General features: G+C 51.8%; 2 protein-coding genes across 5 annotated transcripts in view; one reads left to right on the top strand and one right to left on the bottom strand.

Moving 5' to 3' along the window:
• ARHGAP26 (Rho GTPase activating protein 26) overlaps window positions 1-19,285 on the bottom strand; it is a 196,400-nt gene that overhangs the window by 165,125 nt on the left and 11,990 nt on the right. The gene's annotated exons all lie outside the window — the stretch shown is intronic.
• The window catches only part of FGF1 (fibroblast growth factor 1), a 31,527-nt gene continuing 24,574 nt past the window's right edge, over window positions 12,333-19,285 (top strand). The window contains exon 1 of one of the 4 annotated variants that reach the window (XM_037398572.1): window positions 12,333-13,245. The gene's annotated coding sequence lies outside the window, so the exon portion shown is untranslated. Of the gene's footprint in view, window positions 13,246-14,118; window positions 15,737-19,285 lie in introns of those variants that run through there. The other 3 variants (XM_037398574.1, XM_037398573.1, XM_037398571.1) reach the window with 3 other exon arrangements.

The following is a 19,285-nucleotide window of genomic DNA, read 5'->3' as shown; positions in this document are numbered from 1 at the left end:
CAAAATCTGTTGTTTGTGCCTTGGGCAATCAGTTATTCTCCCCTGCAGAGAGCATATTACTGTAACTATAGCTGCCACAAGCCTGTTGTCTATCTTAGGCTAATTGGCTTTGCCTCCTGCTTTTGCTCTGCAGTCACACCCATTCATACACGCCCAGGACATGCCAGCTACTTGCAGTGCAGTCTTTGCCAAGCCACTCAACTGGCACGTGCCTCTTGGAGGCATCTAGGAGCACTGAAAAGAGAGCGGGAACCACAGCAGCAAAGTCCACAGGCATTGCATCTGAGATCACACCATTTCTTTTCATCTTCCTGGCAGGTGTCAGAGCAGGTAGACCAAGACCCAACTTCCAAGTGCAGCAAGCACAGGAATGCTCCTTGGGCTTGAGAGTTTTCTGGTGCTTGTGCTTTTAGCCAGTTTAGGAGGTTTGTTTGCCCTTATTCCTTGTTAAAAATAAAATCTTTCCTCCACTCTTCAGCTAAGACACTGAGAAGACATATACATGCTTGACCCTTCACCAGGCCCCTCAGTTTTGCTAATTGGGCTGGTCCTTCCACACTGGAAATAAGGCTTGCTGCAGGGTGGGGCACTTCTCCCAGCTCTGTTGATTTTTGGCACAATTCTCCAGATTGTTGCTTGCCTCCCTCTCCCCCTATTTGAGTGGCAGCTTCCTTACATTTTTACTACCTTGTGAAGGTTTATACTCTGCTCTCACACCTGCCCCAACTGCTAAACTCCCTTCTCCTGTTCAAGTCTGTGACCCCAAAACCAGCCTGCTGTCAGGACCCTGCCTAGAGCACAGGGATGCTCATGAATCCCTTTGGCCTTTCCTAGCCTGATGTTATGCTTTGACTTTTGTTTCTAGGATGATGATCCTTAGTGCTGGAGCCAGGATTCTACACTCAATGTCTTCTTTGTCTTCTCTTAATTTGATGGTGGTATCGATGAGTGACAATCAACAGCACTATGAGATCCTTATGGTGAAGCACCACAGAAGAGCAGGTTTTAGAACAGTCATGCTTGGATCTGTGGTTACACTGCCTTGCACAGGAATTGGTCATAACTTACAAAACAGAAACATTATTTTAAAGAGTAATGCCTGAATCAGGAGATTGCAGAAGCTCAATTACCCAGCAGCACAAATCCTCATTTGATTCAATCCACAATGACCCCTTCTCTATCTCATTTTAGAGCACCATTCACACTGTAAATGTTAATGGCACTGTGCATACACGTAGAGACAGAACAAAGCACTGCATTATTAGCTATTATCTGTGGCATGGTTTAGTCTGTGTTACAAATCATGAAGGCAGTGACTACATGGCCACAGCTCCTGGAGACATGACAATCATTCAAGCACAAAAGTGAGCATAAGAAATTACCAGGTCAAGGAACTAGGATGTCTAGAAGCATTTAACTCATTAACGTGATGCAGGAAGAACACACAGAAAGTGACTTTACTGCTTACACATGTGCATTCGATATATATAATTACCTTCCAGGCAAAGACAGGGCTAATGGTGCTAAAGATACCTAGTTTGTTGTTAATGGTCCAGGTTACATCTCACCCTGAGAGAGGAGTAGGCTTCCAGCTTCACTATGCCCTTCATCCCTGGTTTTTCACTGTGATGCTGAAGAGCTTCACTAGTTCCTTTCCCATCCAGGCCTCGCATGTGCAGGGATTCAGTGGAGCAAAGTGGTGGTTATTTAGCAAGCTAGGGGAAAAAAATCCACTCTCTCTGCATCTGCCAGAGAAATAGCAAGGGAAACATTACTACAGGCCCTGCAGGGAAGTTCTTACCAACACAAAAATGACAAGGGATACATAAGAGGAGTTTCAAGCATGGGATTTTTTTGGGTGAACCCCTTAAAGGGGAATGGGTATACAGCACACTACAAGCAAAATCCACCACGAGAGCTAGTGCAATGTACTAGTCCCCTACCCAACCCCACAGATCTTGAAGTGCTGAGAGCATCCAAAGTCTCTCCTACAAGTTTGCTTGCATCTAAGCAAGCTCAGATAACATCCTCTGAGAATAAGAAAGGCTCAGAGCAACATGTTTCCCCAGACCCCAGCTGACACAGCCACAACCCCTTGCAGCAAGCTGTACATGACATGCCAGTGTGGGCAGAAAGCTCTGCTATGGAGCCAAGGTGAGCCAGCCCTGCCATGTGCCCACACCACCTCCACCCCGGGCCTATCTGGGCTGCCAGGGAGCACACCAGCTAGCACCACTGAACAATGCCGATGTATGCGAGGCTCCAGCACTGCTGGCCCTGCAGCTACGGGCTGAAGTTAAGGATTAAACTGACAGACACATTGAAATTCCTACAGGACTGGCATCATTGTGGTGAAAAGGTTTCTGAAAGAAAGCGTTGGTCATAGATGTTCTCTAAACTCCCTGGAAAGCTTTTCCTAGAGGAAAATAAGGGGACTGACAGGTGCATTTTGGGCAGGAATGAAACAACAGCCAGACTGCCCAAGCTATAGCTAAACACACAAAGGCAAAGTCAGAAACAAGTTCTCAATCAAATGGAAAAGTGAAATTAGTCATGCCCCTGGGAATCACTGTAGCACAGGAAGCCGAAATGGAAAAGTAATAAGTGAACCAAGGGCTATGAAATCTTCAAACATGTTCATGGAAGAACTATTTAAATAACAGGGTTAATTATAGATATGACAAAGTTTCATTCTCAGGAAAGGCCAAACAGTCTGTCTATTCTTACTCTCAATTTTTGGGGGGAAATACAGAATCTCATCAAAGGCCCAGACAAGCAGCTGCCACTTGTTTCCTCTGCAAAGCACAATATTAACCTCTATGTTCTACATAGGAGCTTTGGCCTCATAATGCTCCATGGAAAAAGAGTTTCACAGGTCTAAGTGGTTACACAGGGGTTTGCGGTGGGAAGAGGGAGCAGCAGGCAGAGGAATGCAGGACCCTGATGAGCTAAGGATGTAGGAATAGGTCATCTTCTCCCAGAAAGACTCACTAATATGCACCTTAGAGATGAAATAGCAGACGTCAGCACCCAGAGACGTAACCTACCTTTTCTTGTACCTAGCATTCGCCAAACGTTGGAAGTCAGTTGCTTTCCAGCACACACATGCTACATAACCACTTTGAAAACCATCATGCAGATCCATGCCAAGGAATATGTACTTTCCTTAGCTCTTGTTTATAAGTTACACCCTTAGAATCAGCCAGGTTAAGGGAGAAAGATCAGTCTTGCACATCCTAGGCATCAGATTCAGCTGGAGCTGCAGCCTTGAGAACCTGGTTGTGCTAGACAAACCAGCCTGCGTGGCTGGGCAAGAAAATGAGCATTGCATGAAATCCATAAAGCAATTCCCAGCTTCTACTGTCTGTGCAAAGCTTCTAAAACCCTCCTGGTTTGGAGAAGAGTCACCACCCTGTAGTCCTTGGCAGGTTCTTGCAGAAGCCCAGTTCAGCTTCTTGAGGCTGGATGTAGGCAGGGTGGCCAGGGCCCCCTGAGGGCACTGGACTCTGGTGACATTGAGGTGCACCTCAATGCAGGAGAGCCAGCTGGCAGGGCACCACTCTGACAGCACCTTGCTGACGACCAGAGCCAGAGCATCACAAACATAACATGACCGAAGTTTTGCAACAACATTGGCTGTGAACCAGTAGTTGAGAGAGGCAGCTCAGAATCAAGACTTGAATTTACAACCTAAACTTCTAAGGCTATGAAAATTTGGCCTCTCTGTTTCAGAGGGGCAGCGCAGCATAGGACAAGCAGGGTGTGATTTTCAGGAGCAGCCAATACCCAAAGCCCCCTTTTGGGTTGCAGGGGCTCAGCCCCACAAAACGGCTTGGCTCTGTACCATGCAGCACTGCAGAGCCAGGCATCAAAGCCTTTCCAACTACAGCTGCAAACTTTTGCCAGGGTACATACCAGCAACACTCACCCAGATGAGCTCTCATAGCAGAGCCACATCCCCTACATCAAGCCCAATGCCAACATGCCACCACCTACATGCCCCATTTCAGCATGCACCACTACCTGCCTTTGACTGTTCAGCTGATGTCTTCAGATGATGATGGAAGCCAGTCCCAGTGCTACAACAGCAAGGACCACAGCGCACACCTCTGCACCCAGGCTGGGTGCCCAGCACAACCAACCCAACCAGAGGCACTGCAAGACCACCTAAAGGCTGCAGCTACCTCAAGCAGTGGCATTTAAACCCTGCTCTGCCCTGTATCCCATTAGCACCAACTCCCTACAGCTGGGCCCTCTTGCTAGCTGGCTCTCCCAGCAGCAACACACAGAGGGTGAGCCCTTCATGGAGTGCACCTGGAAGCCCAGAGTCATAGAACCACAGAAGGAAGTTTTGAAGATCATCTAGTCCAACCCCTCTGCCATAGGTAGGGACATCTTTCACCAGACTAGGTTGCTCAAAGCCCTGTCCAAACTGGCCTTGAGCACGTCCAATGATGGGGCATCTGCAACCTCTCTGGGCAACCTGCTCCAGCGACTCACCACCCACATCATAAAAAATCTCTTTCTTATGTTCCATGTAAACAAAGTCCTCCCCTTGGCCAGCGCTGGCTCAAAGGGCAGAAGAGCCTTCACCTGTCCTGCAGCTTGGTTTTCTCCCACTTTGGCATTTGAGCCTGTGTGTTGCTCCCTGCCCTGTGCTGCTCCTGGCTTTGCTTGGCTCACAGGGACCAGAGAAGGGATCCAGCTGTGAAAGAGCACGTGGCAGCTAGCTCAAACCCCAGTCCAGCAGATGCTGCAGGCTAGCTTTCTTCACTTGTCAAAGTACAGTGGTAGGCTGCAATAAAATGGCAGACATGCAGTGGATAAACAGTCCTGAACGATCCCTCTGCCTAACTGCAAGCTGCCGGGGAATGCAAGGCAGATGGGGACTACTTGCAGATGCCTTCTGGGGTGGTTTGAAGCTGTACGAAACCTGCCACCACTTAAGTGGCATTATGTTATCATAAGACAATTCCAAGGAGAGGAATGTTTTCCCAAAATTTGTATAACCACTGGAAAAAAGTCACAAACCACTGTGAAATTGAGCTGAAGCTGTGTTTCCAGGAATTAGAACCAGAAGTTCCCAAACCAGACTCCAGTTTCCTTTTTGGAGGGTTTCCAGAAATGTCTGCTGTGTGTTAGCACTGGTACGACCTGTAAGATGGATGTAAGGGCTGGCTCTCCCTGTGTAAATATTAATTTCCTCCCAGTTGTGTTCTGTGGTTGCAGTCCTCCGTGTTCCCTCTTTATATGTCTCTGCTCCTGGAGACTGGATGGAGATCTTCCTCTTCCCCCATACCCAGTGACTACCCCTTACACACGCTCCTTTTGCCCCTGTGCCAGCTTTACATCAACTCTCTGATGTTGGCTTCAGTGCAAATTGGTTTAAATTTCATAATTACAGCAGAGCTACTGCCTTTCCTGGATAAAAATATCTTCAAAAGTAGCTAACCTTATCTCCAAAATCCTGTGGAAATCCCCACAACTATGCTAACTTTGCTGGGAAACCCAGACAAAAGGGTTTGCTCTTGGGGCTGGGGTTTGGAAGCAGGAGCTGGTCACTGGGGTTCCTTCTGCTTGACTCTGCGGAAGGCTGCAGACCCTGCAGTGTCACTGTACCCTGTGCCCACGCCACCCTTGCCTGTCATTAGCTCTGCACTTCATTTGGACCCTTCTCTGCAGTCTCAGGGATTGATATTTCCTTTTCTTTCTCTCAGCAGAAGACAAGGAAGGGCAGCTGAGCAGGAAGGGTGCCTCTTCTCCTGGTCAGCCACAGGAGTGTCCGAGGGGCTGGGTGCAGTGGGGGACCTCAGGGCATCTGGAGGGCCAGAGCCAGCTGACTGAGAAGAACTGGAAGGGAGAGGAACCGAGACTCTGTAGAGGCGTTGGCTTACAAGAAAAGAAAAGAAGAACCAGGAAACAGATATGCACTTTGTTAAGTTAATGAATGTAAGAAGGAAGACAAGGAGCTGCCCTGCGGGAAGATGTGCGAAGGTGTGCTGGCCCCTGTCGCTGCGGCCAGCAGCCCACAGCCAGAGAGGGACTGCAGCTTTGAATTCAAGCCACAGTAAATACCAGATTGTGTTAAACTGATTGTGGGGAGGTGTAAAGATCAGTAAGGTACCAATACCTATGGCTCTATGGGGTTTGTCATGGTTTAAGAAGAAAATTAACTCTATCCCAGTGGAAACCAGGACAGCGTTATGTTTCTCTATACCTCAGAGCTCTCCAAGGAGATGGGTAGGGTCTGACAGTACCATTTCAGCAATGCCTGCAGTGGAGGCAGGGCTGGATCCTGACACCTTGATTAACCCGCTTTTACTGCGTCAGCACATAAATGTATTGCCCAGCCAGAAAACCTGCCTGTCCCCACACATCAGTATGGTGGCTCCACTGTGTTTCCTGGGGACATGAGGACTGAAGCTAGCTGCACATGAGGCGTGCAGCTGTGGGAGCAGGAGAACAAAATTATCATCATCATCTCAATTATTTTTCCAGGCATATATTTAATCTGTTCAAGGTTATGGCATGAAGTGTCCTCATGCTGCACAGTACATCTCAGCAAACACAGCCATTGGGGCAGGGGCGCAGTAAGCAGATCCACCTCCTCATGTTCACCTTGCCACAGAAAATCCCATTGCTGCACTGTGTTTATTTTCACAGCAATGATTGCAGAGGACATGCCCTTGAAGCATGCAGATAAGATACTGATGATTGGAAGCAATTTCACTTGCTATTAAAAACATTAAGTGACTGGAGAGCTCCTTGTCTGCTACTGGCTGCAAGGGCAGGCAGGGCACCGCAGCAGCCTCAGGAGGGTGTCCTGCCTGCTCTGCCTGTGACTGTAGAGGAGACAAGCAGCCTGGCTGAGGGTCAGCTTCCTGGGGTCAGCACTGAGATGCCCATCCCCCTACAACACTCTCCATTCCTGCTTCTCTGTTGCTTCTCACTCGAGTTCCCTGAGAGCAGCAGTGCCTTTCCCTACAAAGCTATCCCTGTGAAACCAGTAACAATTCCTAATTTATGGGTCTGGCCCTATTTGTTCCTTCCAGTTTGGGCTTCTTTGTTCTCCCCTTCCCTTGGCAGGACGCAGGGGGGCGTGGGGTCTGTGCGAGCCGGGTTGCATGCCTGTTTATATTCACTTGGCTTGTGAGATATGGCTTGAAATGGGCCTCTCAAAATAAAAATGTTATTTACTGTACAATTAAATATTTATTTCCTAGTGGGTTGGATTTGAATGAAATGAATTTTCTACAATACTGTTTAAGCATGACTTACATTCTTTCCCATTGCTTTCATTTTTGTATCAGAGATTTTCTTGCTTATTATGCCTTTAATGGCTGCAGTGAGGTTTTCCTGTGACTTTACATAGCAAAAAAATGAAACAAAAAAGAAGTTCAAAAGAAACACAAAGATTCAAAAAATTACTGTGACATTGAATTCATCTTTCACTAATTTGATCTCTAGGAGGTACAGTGGCAAATTGAATACAGAATATTTCTTAATTATTCAAGAGTACTTCCCCATGCAAGTACATCGGCCCAGTCTGGGCATGCAATTATTGCATTTTTTAATAATGATACCGTGGCATACTCAAGCAGACTGTCACAGCCTTTGCCTGCAGATTATCTGACTCACCAAACACTTCTCATGGTGGCTGTGTTTAGCTCAGGATGGGCTCCTGCCAGGCCGGAGCCTGGCAGGGCAGGGCTGAGTTTCCACCAGCCGAGCACTGGCTGGGGCTCCCCGCATCCCCTGCAGCAGCATCTGACACATTGTTCTGCAGGGACGAGACCAGCTCCCTGGCTCCACCTGCATCCCCTCTGCCGGCCAGGATCAGCTGGCTTTGCCCTCAGGCCAGGGCATGCTGGCTATGACCTCTGCGGTGTGGCCCCGGGGAGGGTTTGTGGAGCCCATTCGGTGCAGCCAGCATTGAAGTCCAGTGGGGTGCCTGAGCCAGGAGGCTCTGGAGCAAGCCCTGCCCTGGCAGCTGCACAGGTATCTTTGCCTGGCTGTGTAGGACCCATCACTGCTGGGCATTAGCTCACTGCGCAGATGTTTTGCCCAAAATATTTTTGGGGAAAAAAATCAAATGCACCAAAAAATATTGACAATGTTTATGTCAAGTTGCCCACATTTGATCTAAGGTGACTCCTAATTTTGCTGTTTTCTGGACAGACATTTCTTAAATCTAATTCAGTGTAAAAACCCAAATTATTTTCCTCACTCCTTCTAGAAGCAGGTGAGTTCCTCATTCATTTTGTACTTCCCAGTCAGACACTGGCTGCTTCATTTCCCCATGTGGCTGAGGACCACGACACAGCCAGACCCCCTGGCCTGGAGAGCTGCCCCATGCACCGCACAGCCTCACACTCAGCACCCAAGACAAGGGCAAGCTGAGATTTTCTGGGTTAATTGCCAGGATGTCAGTAAAGAGGAGAGACAGAGATTTCTTTGTGCCAGCTCCAAGTGCCTCTGTTCCAGGAGAACAGCTTATAACTGACCTTGCTTTGTATGGCCAGCCCTGGCTGACACTATTTGCACAAGTGGCTGAGCTGACAAAGACAAAATTAAGAATTCTTGGAGATTTTGGGCACTGAGGTATCTCCTGGAGCAGCCCCCAGACACTGAAGCACTAGTTTTGGTTTCCTCCCAGGATTCAGATCAGAAAATCCAATGATGCAATGAGCAGAGTTGATGTCCCTGAATGAGCTACCATGCTGGGTCCCTGGGCTGCCCTGCCTCTCCTGCTGCACACTCAGCGAGGGAAGAGAAACCTTCTCAGGCAGCAAATCAAAAGAAGAAAAATGAACCAGTGACACCCATACAGAGAGAAGGGCTCCTTTCAAAGTCATACATCCATGTGACCTCCTGGGGTCTGGCACAGTCCTGCCAGGTCCAGCCCTTCCGCAGTGCCTGCACCCAGTACCCGCAGCCCTGCCAGCATCACAGAATCCTGGGCTGCATCCTGCTTACACCAAAACAAGGAAAGAAAAATCTGTTTCTATTGTCAAACATGTGGGAAACAAAACCAGTCAATGAAATATGAATGTGGTAGGACTGGTGGTGGGCGTCACATGCTTTCCAGATGCAGCAATATGTATTTTAAGGCTTTTGCCACCCTGTCCTTCTGGGTGCAGGGCTGACACTCAGTGCAGCCCATGGGGCTGGTGTGGATGCCAGGGGTGTTCAGTGCCCACCGGACGAAGATGACAGAGCACAGCCCCATGGTGCTCTCCTGGGAAGGTCCTTGTGCAGCTCTGGAAGCAGCTGCTGCGTGGTGAGCTCTTCGCAAAGCTGGATGAGCCTGCAGCAGCCCCCTGTCCTCAGGTGGAAGACACTGACAGGTGGTGGGAAATTACACAAGATGCATCCAAAGAAGGCAGCTCTGCCCAGGTGAGGTGTTTTCCTCCAGCCCAGGAGCTGTGGCACTCGCATGGTGTTTCCCCCAACATGCCTGGCAGAGGCACAGCATGGGGACAGCTCTAGCGATGCATGCTCTGATGGGGACATACGTAGACAGGACTTTTCCACCTTCCTTTCAGAGCTGCTGCTGCCAGTGACAGACACCGCTTGGGCTAACAAAGAGGTTTCCCAAGCAGGAAGAAAGCTGCCTTGGCATGGCTTCCAGGGATGTGGGACAGCTATGAAAACTATGGAAACCACATAACAATCAGAGGAAAGTGATGATAACAAGCAGATATCAGCTACAGGCCTTACCTTGGGTCAGTTTTGTAAACAAAAGCAGCTATGGCACAGTGCAGACGTAAGCAGCAGTGGGTGATGCACCGCTTCCCTGCCCGTAGGAGTTATCTGGGTGTCAGCAGCTCCCAAAGTCAGAAAGGTTAAAGGCAGCCAGAGCCAGGTAACCTGAGTCCTGCAGAGCCTCCTGAGTGCTCTGGTTTATATTTGGTAATTTTTGGAAGACTGGGACAAATGAAAAGCAAATGTGCTGGTGGGCTCTCAGCAACAGTGTCCTGCCAGCCTGGTGCCACTCTCGGGAAAAGGCTGTGGTAGCAGGTTGGCACTGGGCTCAGTGGAGCAGGAACTGGAGGGAAGAAACAATGCCAGGCAGCAGAGGAATAGGAAAAATGGATTCTGTCAAGCTAACTAGATCTATTTTTATATCAAACTGTAATTAAATCAGTACTTGACAACAGCAGTACTTTTAAGGTAATAGGGCTTCTGTTACATATCTGATTTGTACCAAATGCAACATGGCACATATTAAACAAATCAGAATATGTCTGCTGTCCCTGAAATGTAATTACAGAAGATTCCTCATTTGGTTAGTGTATCCAGTAGAGTCCTTTGGGGATCAGTTTGTGACTCTAAACTAGTGCTGAGCGCAAGTAAACAACATTAGTTTCAATATATAAGGTCACCTGGTAAAAAACAAATGATGGAAGTCATTCTTCAGGAGGGGGTGCTCCCTCCTGGGAAACAGTGACTAGGAAAGACCAAAGGGATCCCGGCAAACAGGCTGGGGCTGAGAACAAGACTACAAAAAAGACAAACAGAATTACTCTACTGCCTGTCTGGTTGGGAGAGTGACTGCTTCGGACAGAAATCAGGGTAAATGAGATGATGTTAATGAAAAACAGTCTTCCTGCCTACCTTCAACTCCTTCCTAATTGCCTCAGCCACAACCCGAAAGAGCAGAGGCCTGACCCTACCTGTGGTCACAGGGGAAGGCAACCTCAGCCCAGAGCTGCTGCAGTGGCTTTTGGGAGTCAGCAGAGGTAACCTGGGCACCCAGAGGTGGGTCCATATGTGCACAGTGCCAGCTGTACCTGCTGCCAGCTGGGCCACAGCTACCAGCTCTACTGCCAACCAGATGTGCTCCAGCTGTGGCTGCTGCAGCCGAGACTACCCTCACCTGCACGGACCTCAGATCCCCTATAGCTGCCAGCTGTGCCACAGCCACCCCAGCTGTGCCAGGGCCCTAGCTATACCTCCCTGGTGGTGCTCGCTCTCCCCGTCTGTGCCACAGCCCCCCACCTTGCACACTCTTGCTTGTGTCTCAGCTGCACCGCATCCCCCAGCAGTGTTTGCCCCAGCTGTGCCCGCTTGCCCCATCCAGCTGTGCCCAGCTTCCCCCTCCAGTTGTGCCCAGCTGCGCCCCGCTCGCTGCCCGCCCGCCACGGCCCCGCGGCGCCCCCTCGCGGCCTCAGAAGCTTTCGGCTGCACGTTGGTGCCGAAGCTAGTAACATGCAGCCGGTGCGGATGAACAGCTTTTACCCGGGTTCTGGTGATACAGTCAGGAGTTCCTGTCCCCCCCCGAAGGGGAACAGAGTAGTTAACAGGTGTCAGGGAGCAACTCTTTATTTCACATAAAACTGGTTAACGGGAAGCAAGGAAAAGAAAACAATTTTACATGTTATCTAAAGACTATGAAATAGGCTGATAAAAGGAGTGGTTTCTAATTTCTGGACCTGAATTTTTCATTGATGTAGCATGCATACGGAATAACCCTTTTCTCTGCAATCCAAATCATACCTAACTATTAATGTTTTGCATCGCGGGTCCCACTCTTCAGCCAGCCTGTGCTGCTGTGTGCTGCCAGCCCACGGTGCTGAGCAGCCCAGCACCAGCTGCTGGAACTGGCTTCTTCCATAGCTCAGCTGGAGAGAATTCCTGGGGAGAGGGGCATTCAGGTCTTTCTGAGGCTTCAGCTTGTCTGGGCAAAGGTGGGTCTGTGCACACACCCCTTCCCAACAAGACCCTTCTCCCTGGTCCCTGCCCTGGGCTGGCTGTACAGTACAGGAAGTCCCCAGCAGGACCAGCCCTGTCACACAGGCACCTCTGGCCTTCAGCACAGGGACCTTTAATGAGTTTTCTTCCTGCAAGGACCTAATTTAGGTAACCAAACACCTTGTGACAGCATCCACTCCTCCTGCCACCCAGCATGAAAGGGCACAGATGTATCCACATGCAACACGTGCATGTAGAGGCAGGCAAGACATGGTGTCCTGTCCCAGGCATTCATTATGCCCCACTCCTTCCCATGCAGAGGGTAGCTCCTGCCACCCACTAAGCCAGCAGAACTAGGCTGCCCTTCCCCAGCGCCTCACTGGCACCCTTCAGCTTTCATCCTGAGAGATGGAAGACATAAATGTGATTGGTCAGCCATGCCAGTGCAGCGTGTGGGGCCAGAGCACCAGGATGTCCCCAAGGACCTGTCCCCAGGGCAAGGATGGGCAGGACATGTGCATGCCTCCTGCACATCATGTGTGGGTACCCCCAGCAGCCCCCCACCTCCCCCATGGCCATGCACACCCATCTCCTCCAAGCGCTGGTGGGATGCTCACAACCAGCACACAAGCGGTGATGAGCAGGGTCTGGCCCCACAACAGTTTATGTCAAGGCTACTGCAAGCCGCAAGCATTTTAAAAATTTATTTATCTCCTGTCAGTTTCCTGACAGGCTGTTTCCTGGGGTAAAAATGGGCAGAAAGAGGGCAAACAGTGCTGGGGAGACTTCGACGCTGCAGCAAGAGCCCTGGGGGACTTGGGGCTGGGGGTGACCACAGGACAGGGCAGTGGGGCAGCTGGGCACAGCATGCACACAGCAGCCTGTTTTCTGTCACCGCCTGATGGCAGAGAAGTGGTCTGGGGGCAGAAGCAGCTTCGAAGCAAGAGAGGGAAAGGACTGGTAAGCGCACACAGAATGTGAGGTGGCAGCAGGGTTTAACCCCATCCTCCAGGCAGGCAGGCAGAGGTCCTGGGAGGCCCTCCGGGCAATGGGGGAGGCAGGCTGGATTAAATCCTTGTCTTTCACCTGGGCTGGAGTCCAGCCCCAAAATAGCAGTCCAAAAACAAGATCACATGAGAGGAAAAAAATAGCAAGGCAAAGGATTATCCATACTTCCTTGTCCTATGTGGGTGCAGAGAGGCGGCCCACACCACCAGCCACAGTGCTGCTTTGCTCCCTGGCACCACAGTGCCTGCTGGCTGATGCCAGCTCTTGCCCAGGATCTGGCACAGCCCCGATACCTGCGCCTATCTGAGGGACACTGCCTTGCTCTGAAGCCACCCGTGAGCACTGCAAGGGCGTGCAGGTGCGGGCGTGCATCGCTGCGGGAGCTGCCTGGCCCCTGGGGAGTGGGGCGAGGGGCAGGGTGACCCCAGGCAGCTCCGGCCTGCCTCAGTGCAGGTCAGCAGTGTTGCCTCCCAGCTGCGCTCACCGTGCTGCTGACTGCGCTGCTGCCACCGCTGCCCAGCCCTGTGCACCCTGACCTGGCAGGTGAGTGCCTCTTCCAGCATCCCCCAATTCCCCCTCACCTTCCCAAATGGTCTGCAACGCGTGTTCCTGGTGCCTGAACTCCTTGTCAAGTTCGCGGGCTTGGCTGGGTGTGTGTCACTGGGGGAACAACTGGGGTTTCCTTTTCCTCCCTTCAGGCTCGGAGGCAAGGAGCTGGCAGGGAGGCAGGAGGGGGGCAACCTCCACTCCAGCACTGTTGCCAGCTTGTGCTGGGCTGAGCCCTTTCAGCAGTACAGCTCCAAGGGGGATGGAACCAAAGCCTGAGACCTGTGGGATCTCATGGGTCTCACTTTAAATTTGCAGAAAGTTTTGCCTAAGTCATCCCTGCTGTGTGACGGTGGTTTGGGGGGAGAGGAGCCACTGGGGCAGCATGTGCTGGGGCTCAGCTGCCCACACAGGCACTGCCTGCATGCAGCTGGGTGCCAGGCACAGAGAAGCACTTAATGCATCCTCGGGGCAGGAAGCAGCTCTATGGTTCGTTATTTACCATGCTTCCAAACATCACCAAGAACTGTATGTTATTTATGGGAATGGTAGCTGAGGAGGCCCACGGACATTTGAGGCAGTGAGGTGAGGAGGTTCCTCACCCCAAGCAGAAGCAGGAGCCAGCCAGCCAGCCCAACAGTCTGGGAAATAACACAGGCATCTGCTGGAAGTGGGGCTTCCCAGGCTGGGCTGGGCTGGGGAGGGCGGGAGGAGGCAGCGCTGGCTGTGAAGGCATGACCCTGTCCCCTGCTGGCTCTCCATGCAGCGCAGCATGGCAGCAGGGCACCCACTGGCGCCTGGGCTTCGGCCTGGGCACTTGGTGCAGGGACCTTCTACTCATCTTTCTAGTGACAGTGCAGAAGCCTGCTGCTGAAGCAGGTGTTTGCTCTGCATTTGCGTAGAGCTGTTGGCTCTGTCCGGGGGACAGCTGCCCTCAGCATGGGCAGAAAAAGGACACAAGGCTAAATTTGGCAGGATGCCGTCAGCGGCGCCCTGTGGCCCACACAGCATCAGAGCTGCCAAATGCCAACCACAACAGGGGTGTAGGGAGAGCCAGGCAAGAGGCAGGGAGGGTCAGGGATGCAGGGAGGGGTTGCAGCCTCCCTGCAGCTCTGAAACAAGGGGGATGCTTCCTTGCATCAAAAAATGGAGCAGCATTTCCTAATATTCCTCATATCTTAACAACCCCGATGCCTTTCATCCAGCAAAGCCCAAGCCCAAGCCAGGGCTGTGCATTTTTAACATTCAGAAATGTTTGGCTCTATCTTTCTTTTTTTTTTTTAGTTTCTATTTTCAACATGTGTCTGAAAGGAGGAAATCTTGTGTGGGCTTGTTCAAACTGACCCCCCTCAGCCCCAGAATACTGATATTCCAGGGAGGCCCAGAGTCCACCTGCACTGCTGGATGCATTAAGAGCTGTCCCCATCAGTTCTGTTAACTGCAGTCATTTTGAATACGTTTTTATCAAAACTTTTGGGCTCAGTATACTTTCAGTCCAGACTGTCTGTCCACATACACAGGCTCCATGTGAGCCAGGACTAAAAGCCTATTCTAAGCGAGCCTTAGATAACACAGCTTAACCGACACATCAAAGCACTCGTGGAGGCAGGCCAGGCTGTGAGGTCATCACTTTTGCTTCTTTAATGCTGCAGCCCAGTGACACGCAGCAACCTGCAGCCTCCGCATGCTGCACCGTCTGCACCCCACCACCCCACCGCTGGCACCCTCAGCACAGAGCCCTGCCACAGGGCCAGCATTGGCACTGGCTCTGGCGAGGCAGCCTCAGCCTTGGGGAGATGGAGCCCCATTTTATCAGGCTGACAGTGCTCTCGACAGCGCTTCGGCCTTTAAGGCCAAGCTCTCCCCATCCCGCAGCATGGTGCCAGTGTTAATGCCGGCGGAGCCTTGCGGCAGCCACCTGCCGAAGCCCCTCCTCGCCGGCTGCCCCACGGAGGCGGGCAGAGACCCCCGTTCCCACTGCCTGTGTGCACCCGGGGCCGATCGGGGCGAAGGGGTTTATGGCCATCCCTGGGAGGGCACTGAAGTAATCGGCGCTCGCACCGAGCAGCATGGACCACCGGGGTGGGGCCGGGAGAAGCCAGGAACAGCAGCCCTGCTTTTCCTCCAGCTTTTCAGTTTTTTGGTTGGGGTTTTTTTCCCTAGTGCCCAGCCGCGCCGCAGCCCGCCGTTCCCTTGGTGATGGAGGCTCAACACCAGCCCCCGCCCGCCGGCTTGAGCCAAGTCCGGGCAGCGCGGGCAGCGCAGGCAGCACAGGCAGCTGCCGCATCCTGCCGGGCAGGTGAGCGGCCGCGCTCGCTCCGAGGCTGAGCGCCCTACAAGGGGGGTGGATGCGATCGGGCTCGCCGCCCCTTCCCCTCCGGCAGCCGCCCGCCCGCCGCCCAGAGCCAGCTCTTCGGCACCTTTTTTTCTTTTTATTTTATTCCTTTCTGCCCCAAGGGCACGCGGAGCCGCAGCCCAGAGGACGGCGGTAGGTGCCGGGGCCGCAGGGGCGGGGTGGGGGTGGGGAAGGCGGGGGCGGGGGACGAGCGGACAGGTCCCCTCCCCGGGGAGAGCCGGGGGGCTGCAGGGGGACTGCTCCCCACCTGACTTGGCCAAAGACCCCCAAACCCAGCAAGTGGCTGCAGACCGCTGTGCCAGGGAGAGGGGAAGGGTCTAAAAACCAGGAGTGTCATTTCGAAGTGCAATGTCAAAATTACTGCAAATTAACTTAAAGCTTTGGGCAGAAACCTGGATCAGAATTTGAGTCACATTATTAAAAGAAATTAAACTGCAAACCACAATATTTGGACCATTAAAAAAACCCCAAACAACCAAACAAAAACCCAAGAAAAACCAAACAGGCAATTTGTTAAAGTGACACCACTATAAAATGGTTCATTTTTGCTGAAAAAAAAGGTATGTCTCCTTAAAAAAAAAAGTCCTTGGGCCTACTCTGACTAGACACCCAAGTCCTACTGAAAAATATTTTTTGACTTGCGTAAGATTTTGTAAGTTCAGCTGTTACTAGAAGTAATTGTGCATAGCCAACCTCAGCTCCCTACAACCTTTTCCTGCCCAAAGGGGTAAGCGCTGAGCATCACTTCCTTCTCCTGCTCCAGTGCCATGGCCCCGTGGCTGGTCTGTGTTCTCAGGCCCCAGCAGCATTTGGGATGGGTGGTTTCAGTTGGGGCCATCCAATGGCAGGGAGAGGCCAGGGCATCCAGGCTGAGAAATGCTGGGGAGGGAGGTAAGAAAATGAGTAAAAGCAATGGTTGAACAAGATGGAAGCAAAGCAGGTAAAATTAATTTTGTATGACTTTTCTGGTTCCCTGGCCAGACGCCAGCAACACCCCACTCCATGCCTGTGCCATTTGCAAAGATGAACCCTGAGCTGGCTCAGCTCCTCGCTTTGGGCACACACTCCTTGCCCTGACCTGCCCAGGGGCTTCAGAGGCTGAGCACGCAGTGTGACCCATCCAGCTCAGGGAGCTGCTGCCATGGGGGTGGCACATTGACAGTGCCTCAGGGTCTTGTGCATGAGCTGTCACCCCCAGCCCTGCCCATCACTCAGAGGTACCAGTACCCTCCAGCACATACCCCCAGCCCCATCAGCAGCCTGGATAGCTGCTGTGGCCACCCTGGTGGGAGCATCACCTCGCCAGCCTGCTGCAGGGTTTGCTCCCTTCTCCAGTGAAAGCTGTGTGCAAGAACCCCAAAATCATGCCTGTCCCCACTGGCTCCTGGACTAGATGCACTGGCTGGGAGGTGGGGTGCTAATGGTGGTAATGGGAAGCCCAGGCACCTCTCAACCCCTGCAGCAATCACCTCAGAGAGGACATGAGGCATATGGGAAGATCTGCACAAACAGGGGTCTAAAGTTTAATCGGTTCCTAAGGGCAGGACTGGGCTCAGTGGCGATAAGGCAGCACAATGTCCAATTGTTCTCCCTCCAACACTGGGTCAGCCTCACCTTCTCCAGAGCACTCAGGATGCACAGGAGCATGCACTTTGGATTAGGGCTGGAGAGAGTTCAGGTCCACCAAGGTCTCCAGCCAGACCCAGAGCTTTGCAAGCCCTTTGGATAAACTTTCCTTCCCAGCTCCACCCCAGCCCAGGGGACAGACTTTCCCTCCCAGGCTCCTCAAACGACTTTGGCCTTCCTCCCACTCTTGAGACCTTAATCTTCCTCCCAACCAAGGCAGCTCATCATGCAGCTGGCTACGGCTCCTTTCACTTGATTCCCTGTCAGTTGCATGTGTTCAGCTCCTGCCCACTGCTCCTAAAGCTGAAGCCCTGCGGTGCCCAGGACCCCTGCCCTCTGGCACAGAGGTGATGGGGAGCTGTTAGCTCTGTGTCTCCCTCTCTCTGCTTTGAGTCAATGCTTTATCAGCCATTGTGTTAAGTGGCACAAACAAGCCAAAACGCTCAGGGAGGTGGAAGGGGAGCAGCGGGACATGTGGCCCCAGAGAGCGGTGGGGGTGTGCAGAGGCTCAGCCTTGCACAGCACCTGTGCCTGCCCAACCTGGGCAACTGCAGCAATTTGTCTTTATATTTGGCATCTTTGGTTTGGCTTAGATAGCAGTTAGCAGCTCAGAGCCTAGCGGTAATGAGGAGTTAGGGCTAAGTCACAAGGCTCATAGGGATAATAGCTGAGGTGGTTTTATTGCAGTCTCTCTCTTCTTATTTTAATGTGCTTCCAATGATGCAGTCATAGAAGAGACCAAAATCAGAATTTCAAGCACCTACTTATATACTTGTTTTCTCCTTCAATGCCGTCAGAAATTAAAAAAATAACAGAACTTAGGAAGGACCTTTCCCACTCCTCTGCACTCCCAGCTTTTCCTCCCCACTGGGGCTGTCTACCTGTTGCAGGAAAATTCCTAGGGTCATTTTGGAAGAACTGCTGTCCTTTCCCTGCAGAAATCAGCCTCCTTTAAGCTGAGTGCAGTTGTCACCACCTCCTAGGTGCTGGACGTGGCCCTTAATTAGAGCAGGAACCCAACCAAACCACGTATTATTTCAGCCATTTCTCAGCCAGCCGGTACTTGTGTAAGCCACAGTCTGGGGAGGAAGGCACAAAGAAGGACTTTTCATAGACACTGCAATCCTGAACCGCAAGCACACACATTTCAGCAGGAAATAAGCCTAGCTTTAGGGTATTAATTAAAGAAAGTTGTAACATTTCAATGAGGGAGCAATCAGCAATTTTTATTTTAATGGTATATTTGCTAGCTGGTGGTGGAGTCCATCCCAACGTCGTGCTGCCCATGGAACCCAGGCTGGCTGTGGGATGCCCTGGTTTTGCAGGGCTTTGGCCACTCGCGGGGCACCCATGACCATCCTCAAGACAAGGTTTGCTGTGAGTGCCGGCATGGCCACGCACACCCCTTCTGTGGCCCTGCTGCAGGATCATGTGTCCGCTTTGCAGAGTGGTTTTCCTTAGCATCCTGTGCAGTAAAACCCCTCACCTGCACTGCACCACCCTCCCTTGGCTCTGCACACCCACAGGGATGGGGATCAAGGGTTATTTCTTACTCACTTTGTCTGGCCTGGTCAGTCTTGGCTTTTCCCTTTCAGTCTTTTTTGTCTGCAAATATTTGCTTCCATTTGCCAAACATGCTGGGATTGTGCAGGGCTGGGGGGTGCTGGGTGATCTTCCTCCAAACAGGACAGATACAATATTCTAGTGCTTGTTTGCCATGGGAGGTGGCACAGCTGTGGAGCAAGGAGCAGTATTTGCTGCCTGTCTGGCCAGACCCAGCATAACCCTGGCGGTGCCAGCTGGCAGCCTCCTGTCCCACCGAGACCTGGCTGTTTGGTTCGGGCAGTTCACATGGTGCTGGGCCAGAGTCCATCTGCTTTCAGGCACTTGGCCAAGGCTTTGCAGACTGGTGCGTGCCTGAGGAGGGTGGCCGGTGGTGCCTGCATCCTGTGGGTCAGCTGTAACATCCTGTATCCCAAATCCCATGTCCCATGCCCCGCAGGCTCCAACCTAGACCGTTTCCAGGCTTAGGTTACCACCTGGCTGGGCACTCAT

Source organism: Falco rusticolus, chromosome 8 (assembly GCF_015220075.1).
Source record: "Falco rusticolus isolate bFalRus1 chromosome 8, bFalRus1.pri, whole genome shotgun sequence".
NCBI classification, from domain to species: domain Eukaryota; kingdom Metazoa; phylum Chordata; class Aves; order Falconiformes; family Falconidae; genus Falco; species Falco rusticolus.
This window is presented reverse-complemented; position numbering and strand designations above follow the sequence as displayed.